At 51.2% G+C, this 8,211-nt stretch overlaps 1 pseudogene; it reads left to right on the top strand.

Annotated features, from left to right (window-relative positions):
• Nucleotides 1-7,422: 7,422 nt before the first annotated feature.
• LOC103286394 (high affinity copper uptake protein 1-like) lies at nt 7,423-7,988 on the top strand (annotated as a pseudogene).
• The last annotated feature ends 223 nt before the right edge of the window (nt 7,989-8,211 follow it).

Raw genomic sequence — 8,211 nt, 5'->3', positions numbered from 1 at the left:
CAGAAAACGCCTGGTCTGGCAGCTCCGGTGCAGGAGGGGACATCAAGGCCCAGAAACTAGAAGGATTTGTCCAGGGTCCCTCAGCAGGTCAACAATAGAGCTGGGCAGAGGATGCAAGGCTCTGCCCACAGGCTCGGGGTCCCTCCCTCGCACGGTGCTATTCCCGTTGCTTTTACCCTCCTGGAAACAGGTCCCTCAAGGAGACTTCCTAGCCACACTGCTGAGAGTCTACCTGGAGACACCGGGGAAGAGACATGGAATCAGAAGACTTGTTTTCAGATCGCAGGGTTGGAAGAAAGGCCACGGTGAGGGCTGCATCCCCTTTGCAGCATTCCCACCAGCTGGTCACCTAGCAACATCTGAACATCCTGATGGCAGGGAACGTGGTACCCCCTCGATGTCCTCTTCCATCTTTGAGCAGTTGAGTAGTAACCAATCCCATCTCCCTTCAGCTTTGTCTTTACGAAGGGAGACCTCAGGGTCGTACTTCAGCCAGACCTCTGGGAGGCCTTACAAGGAACTGCAATTGTGTTTGCCTCTTTCCTTCTGATACCTTCACCCCTATCTTCTGCCCCATGAATGATGGCATTTTTGAACGTTAAACTTCAGGTTTTCTGGCTCTTCCCACTCTTCGAGAGTTCCTCTACTCTCAGCTCACTCCAGGGCTCTCCAGCCAGACGCGGCCCTCGCCACTCGGTGAACTTGAGTGGCAATTCCGAGTGTCCCCGGACGTTTCAAGTGAACGTCCCCCGATCGCTGCAGCTGTTGGGGACTGACTCATCATGCGTTTACCAAAAGCAGCGGCCTCCCCAGACTTCCCTGCCTCTTATTAGGACCAAATGTAGCAGAAAAATATTTTGATAAGTTAACAAGCACATTTTCATTCTCTTTCCTTTTTTCAATGCACAGCCTTTCTCCCATTAAAACAAAATCAGGAGGCTAAGACATTCAGGACTTAGTGCCTTTGAGCAAAGCTGGCATGGTTGAAATGTAACAGGAAAGCAAAGAATCAAAATTCCTGGCTTTTGAAGTGGGCTTTTGAAATTCATAGCAAGAAGAATTTTGAGAGCCAAGATTTTGGTTTGGGAGAGCCAGGCTTTTGCAGATAGAACAGGGCTGTGAGTTCTAGAAGCTCAGTTGGGGGCATGAAAAGCAGAGTCTAAGGAATCAGGGCTTTAATTCCAGCCGTTCCATGAAACACTTCCTTACCACTCCCACATCTTCACTCCCTGCCACCTGCCCTGCTCCCCACTGAGCCCTCCCCACTCCAGGCCTGGGACATCATAGCAAAGCCTTACCTGAGCACAGGCTCTAGCTCACTCTCCCCCACCCCCACCTGTCCATCTTACACAGCCCACCAGTGATCTTTCTGAAATCCTACCTCAGACCCCTCCAGTGTCTCCTCGTGGCCCCCTAGAAATAATTATAACAACTCAATAAATACTTACTTGCTGGAACCATCAAATAAGTATTTATTGGGTTGCTGTGTGTCTGTGTGTAGCTATGTGTGTGCGCACGCGCGCATGTGTGTATGAGACCACTCATGAAAATCCCCCACCATGGCTGAGATGAACATGAAGCAGCCCATCATTTTTGCATGAAGCTAAAGAGAGCCGAATGTGGCTCGCGAACCGCAGTTTGCTGACCACGCAGTTTGCCACATGTGGCTCTTTGGCCCCTTGAGTGTGGCTCTTCCACAAAATACCACGGCCTGGGCGAGTCTGTTTTGAAGAAGTGGAGTTAGAAGAAGTTTAAGTTTAAAAAATTTGGCTCTCAAAAGAAATTTCAATCGTTGTACTGTTGATATTTGGTTCTGTTGACTAATGAGTTTGCCAACCACTGCCCTAGACTCTAGGCAAACTGATTTACTTTGAATTACCCGACTCTGTTATGAATCTTCCCATGCAACTTTGCATCCGGAAGGCGCCTCCCCCTTCTCTCCTGCTCACCGTTCAAAGCCCAACTCAAAAGGAACAGGTTATAGGGTTCCCTCTGGCAATAACCCCCGGGCCCAGCTGCTCAGACCAGCACCCAGGCTGCTGGCCGCTTGGCGAGTGATAAGGCTGTGAGTACCTGTCAGCCACAGAGCACGGGGACAGCAGTGCCAGGAGGGCTGCCTAGAGTGTGGCCCTTCCCCTGGCAGCACCATCTGACAGGCCTGCTGACAGCTCCAGGGCCCAGGTTCACAGCCAAATGCCAGAGAGCTGAGCACCAGCTTCCTGACCAGTCCCTCACATGACCGGGATGCCATGCGGGCCCGGAGGCGCCGCCAGCCCAATCAGCAGGTGGTGGCAGAGCCCCAGGACACTGGAGACTCGGTGCTCACACGAAGCTTCTGGAACCCACTTAAAATCTATTATAGCTCTGCCATGAAGCTAACCCCACGAGGCCTGGTGCCATGCCCACTGTTCAGCCTGACTTTCATTCAGGGACAGACAAGCATTCTCCAGAAGCTCCACTCGCCGAGCCTTGGAGTGTGCGTACGTCTGTGTGTGGCTGTGTGTCTGTGTGTAGCTGTGTGTGTGTGTGCGCGCGCATGTGTGTATGAGACCACTCATGAAAATCCCCCACCACGGCTGAGATGAACATGAAGCAGCCCATCATTTTTGCAAGCAGGAGAGGGGCAGCGTTTCGGCAGCCGCCCTCCACGGTAGAGGTTAGAGGTTTCATTGTCCTTCTAAGCCAAGCTGTTCCCGTTCTCAGTCATTCCCATTTCGTCCGTTTGTGAGACCCAGGGTGAAGTCAGGCTAAGTTTCCAGGGGAAATTAGAGACCCTGAGGCCAAACTGGAAAGAAATGTTGAGCTCACCTGGCCCAAACACCTCACGCTACAAGGAGGGAAACTGAGGCCCGGATAAGGAAGAGAATTGGTCAAGACCCACTGGTAGATCTGGAACAAGAAATAAGACCAGTTTGGTCAGTCCAACCCTCTTCAATGGCACACTGAAACGTCCAGATTATCATTCTCCATAATCCAGAATGAAGGTCGTTTTCCTTCCAGAAAATGGGAGAATGAGTGGCAGCTCAGACACAGGACATGGCGAGGAAGGGGAGGCTGTGGGGAAGGGACAGCATGTTCAAGGCAGCAGACAGTTACGCATCATACACTTCACCTTCATAGTGAGATTTCCATTAAAGGCTGAAGGAACAGGTCCTGACATTTGAAGAAAAGACACCACAAGATTTGTTCTCTTAACTAACACCTTCATATCCAGACCAGGTGGGGAAGCCGAAGTCCCAGGAAGGGACAGGAACCAAGTGAAGGTCGCACACAGCCAGGTGGAGGGTAGGATCAGGGGTTGGACTCAAACAGCCCAGTCCAGCTCTTTCCTTGGCGGAGGGTCAGACCATCAGCAATCTGTCCGGAGGCTACCTGCCAGTCTTGAACTTGAGGCTTCATCTCAGCTTTCTTACCAGAGTCAGCTGTTCTTTCAGGCCAGTTGGTGCCAGGTTGATATTATATTTCTCTCCTGGGCCCCAGAGCCAGGGACACTCTTTCTCAGAGCCCAATGCCACCCCCACGGTGTGATTTCTATGTAGTGGCCCAGGGAACAGCTCACTCCCGGCTGGCAGGCTGAAGCTCTGAGTCAGGCCTGGCTAGCAACTCAAGGATCACCTGCCCGGCAGGAGGGCTTGGGTTTGCTGCCCTCCAGCCATGTGTCCGGGCAGAACAGGCCAAACTCTCCAGTAATCCAGGCAGCACCCCTCTGCTGGGGTGTCCTCAGGGCATGTAGAAGGAAGGATCCAGTCGCGTCTCCTGCTTCCATTCCGGACAGTCTTGGCCTCAGAACCCCCAGTCCCAGACTCGTCTCCAGCACACCCTTCTGTGGGGCCTGTCTAGGAAACCAGCAGGCCAGCTCAGCAAAGGGTGGGGTGGAAGGATATGGCTTCTCCAAAGAAAGAGCCACAGGCATCAGAAAGTAACACCCTGCCCATGGACCAGATCCCCCAATTTCTGTGGGCTGAAAGACCTCAGAGATCTAGCCCAAGTCCTCCACAGTACAGGAAAGAAAACAGAGGCCCAGAGAGGGAAAGGAGCTTGCCTGGGGTCACACAGCACTTAGAGCCAGGCTGAAATCAGTCATTCTCAGCCCACAGGTGCTTGCAGAGCACAAAGGTGACAGACCTCACTCAGGCCCCCAAAACGCCACGAGGGAAACATCTCGGAGCCACCAGTGCCCTTGCAGCATCAAGTGCAGTTACAGCTGAAACCGGTTTGGCTCAGTGGATAGAGCGTCGGCCTGCGGACTGAAAGGTCCCAGGTTTGATTCCGGTCAAGGGCATGTACCTTGGTTGTGGGCACAGCCCCATTAGGGGGTGTGCAGGAGGCAGCTGATCGATGTTTCTCTCTCATCGATATTTCTAACTCTCTATCCCTCTCCCTTCCTCTCTGTAAAAAATCAATAAAATATATATATATTTTTTAAAAGTGCAGTTACAGTCATTGCCTTTTACAGCCTCGGGCATCGCACAAAGCACATAGATACACGGCCTTTTTTCATATGTTCAGTATTCCTGTAAGTGCAAGTATTATTACCATTTCCATGAAAATTAACCCAAAGGCCCCCACTGGGCTCTCTCTAGCCATCCCTTGTCTCTGTGTCCCCTCACTGACGAGGCCAGGCCATGGAGTGGTGAAGCCGGCCATCTCTAGAGCACGCCTGAGACAGGAGGGAAGGACCGCAGACTTTCAGGAGCACAAGATGGACTCTCTGATAAACACCATCCGAAATCCCTCTCCAGCCACTGGAGGGCACAGCCTGGGGATGGCCAGCACTCCCCGCAGGTGGCTCACCCTGAGACCAGCACAGGGCCAGCTGGGCTCACCTGAGCATGAGCCTCCTGGAGAGCGCATGCTGGGAAGAAGCTTGGCCCACAGTAACCCCGGCTCCTCTATATTTGTTCCATCACACAGGCCAGGGCTCTGTTTCCTGCCCCTCCCCTCCCCGCCCTCTCCCTCCTCCTCCTCTTCCTGCTCTCCACCCACAGTCAGCTGCCTGTCCATCTGAGGAAGCCGCAATTAGAGCCTCTGCAGGCCTCCTGCCAGCCTGGTGATGCCCTGTCATGGCTGTGCCCTCGCTGTCACTCAGACCCAGCCAGGAGCATATCTGGAGAAGGTGGCCCAGAGCGGCAGGGCTGGGCTTCAGGTACCTGGAAAAGCCATGGCGGAGCTTGAGGGCACTGGAGCCAGGCACCCTGAGGAAGGGGAACGCGTCACTGTTGCCATGTCCCTGGAAGGATGTCCGAGTGTCAGGAGCAGAGAGAGCAGGGTCACTCTGCCAGGCTCCACGGGACAGCGTGGGAGGGTAGTCACAAGGGGAACATTTTGTTCAAAACAAGAAAAAACTCCTTCTCTCACAAGGTGGCCAGGGTACTTCAGATCAAAGGGCACGCACATAATACTTTGAGTCAGGGAAGTCCAGACTGGGGCCCCTCCTACCTGTGCCCCAGGGAGCAAGGTACTCAGTAGTCATCTTCTCCAAAATGGATCTGGTGAGGTGGATCGCATAGACTCGCTTGGAACTCCGTATAACACATCCAAAGACAAACTTGAAATTCTCCAAGAGGAGAGAGGCTCAGGGTCACATGTGCCCGTCTCAGCCTCCCACACAGAGGCTGTGATGCCAGCCAGGGCGGCCACAAAGAGCAGAGCCTACCAGGGCAGTGGGCACTGAGAAAGGAGCCCTGGTCAGGAGCCAGACCTTTCTGGGATCAAGTCCCAGCTCTGCTTCTTACCATCTTGACCTCTAGCAAGACACTAGGCCTCTCTGAGCGAGTCTCCGGTTTTTTACCTGTAAAATGGAGCTGTAGACCCGGCCCTACCTCCGTCATAGGGCTGTACAAGGATCAAGTGAGAGAGAAGAGCAAAACCTTGGAGGCTATAGGTTACATATACTCAAAGCAATGATGTGTTGAGAATTTCTGGCTATAATTATTTTTATCCCAGGAAGAACATGGGCGACACACAATCGCGTTCAATAATTAATGCCCATGTAACAAACTTTCCCTTGGATACCTGTTGTGCCGGGTTCTAGAATTGCAAACATAAATAAGACAAAACCCTGTGTCCTCTAAGAGAAGCTAACTGGGAAGACAGACTATAAATTCTTCACTACAGCAGAATGCAGTACACAGAGTGGACACAACTTACAGTGAAAGCACAGAGGAGAGCAACTCCACCAGCGCTGGGGGAGGCAGGCATGAGGGCAGTGGAGGAGGGAGCATTAGAATAGAGTCTTACAAACTGAGGACTAACATTTCCGCATCTAATAACAGGCCCCCAAGATACATGAGGCAAAAATTGACAGACCGAAGAAAGAAATAGACAATTGCATAATAATAGCTGGAGACATCAACACCCCACTCTCAGTAATGAATGAAACAGCCAGACAGAAGATCAGTAAAGAATTAAAGGACTTGAGCAGCACCATAAACCAACTGGAGATAACATGGCACAGACATAATACAGAACACTCTACCCAACAGCAACAGCACATACATTCTTTTTTTAAATATATTTTTATTGATTTCAGAGAGGAAGGGAGAGGGAGAGAGAGAGATAGAAACATCAATGATGAGAGAGAATCATTGATAGGCTGCCTTCTGCATGCCCCACACCAGGGATCGAGCCCACAACCCGGGCATGTGCCCTGACCGGGAATTGAATTATGACCTCCTGGTTCATAGGTTGATATTCAACCACTGAGCCACGCCGGCCAGGCACATATACAGTCTTATCAATTACACCTGGGACATTCTCCAGGACAGACCACATGTTAGGCCACAGGTGAAGTCACAATAGCCAAAAGATGGAATCAACCTAAGCAGCCATGGACAATTGAAAGAATAAACAAAATGTGGTATATGTACAATGGAATATCATGCAGCCCTTAAAAGGAAGGAAGTTCTGACACATGCTACAACATGGATGAAATGCCAGTCACAAAAGGACCAATTCTATCTGATTCCACCCCTAGACACATCCAGAGAAGTCAGATTCATAGAGACAGAAAGTAGAATGGTGGCTGCAGGTACTACGACGGGGAGAGGGGGGTGGGCAGTTAGTGTGTAATGGGTTTGGTTTCAGTTAGGGATAATGAAAAAGCTCTGGAGATGGATGGTGGCAACGGTAGCACAACAATGTGAATGTACTTAATGTCACTGAACTGCACACTAAAAAATGGTTAAAATGTTCAATTGTATGTTATGTGTATTTTACCACAATTTTAAAAAATAAATAGTTTTTGGGGGCGGGACTTGGTGGCCTCGGTGGCAATCGTGGACACGTCGAGCCGGTCACTAGTGGAGGGGGTTGATGAAGAGTCGTGAGGGGATGACGGGTTAAGGTTCTGAAAGGGAGGCGCCGGTGGCAGGACTCGATCTAGGAAGAATCTTTTGCTGATTCTCAACTTTTCCTGGAAAAATGAACCATTCCCACCATATGGGGATGAGCTCTGTGGGCCACACCATGCCATCTTCTCACCATGACACGGCCACTTCAGCCTCCCACCTCCACGGAGGGGGAGACGGCAACATGATGATGATGCACATGACCTTCTACGTTGGCTTTAAGAATGTGGAACTGTTGTTTTCTGGCGTGGTGACCAATACAGCTGGAGAAATGGCTGGAGCTTTTGTGGGAGTGTTTTTACTAGCAATGTTCTATGAAGGACTCAGACAGCCCAAGAGAGCCTGCTACACAAGTCACAAGTCAGCATTCGCTACAATTCCATGCCTGTTCCAGGACCAAATGGGATCATTCTTATGGAGACACACAAAACTGTTGGGCAGCAGATGCTGAGCTCCCCTCGCCTCCTGCAAACAGTGCTGCATATCACCCAGGTGGTCATCAGCTACTTCCTCATGCTCCTCTTCATGGCCTGCAATGGGTACCTCTGCGTTGCTGTAGCAGCAGGGGCCGGCACAGGAGACTTCCTCTTCAGCTGGAAGAAGGCAGTGGTAGTGGACATCACAGAGCATTGCCATTAACATCAAACTCCAGGGTGTGGCCTTACCGATTGCAGTGGGAAGCAGTTCAAGACTGGAAGACAATATTCCTACTCGAATCTTCCCTTCTTGCTCCTTAACTCCTTACACACACACCTTCTCAACAGAGGTTTAGCTTCCAGTCTCTGAGCTGAAGTGATAACCCCCGACTGTTCTTCCTGCGCTGAGATTCCCATTTCTCTTGAGGTGAAACCACCCATGAGAT

Source organism: Eptesicus fuscus, chromosome 15 (assembly GCF_027574615.1).
Source record: "Eptesicus fuscus isolate TK198812 chromosome 15, DD_ASM_mEF_20220401, whole genome shotgun sequence".
Taxonomy (NCBI): domain Eukaryota; kingdom Metazoa; phylum Chordata; class Mammalia; order Chiroptera; family Vespertilionidae; genus Eptesicus; species Eptesicus fuscus.
This window is presented reverse-complemented; position numbering and strand designations above follow the sequence as displayed.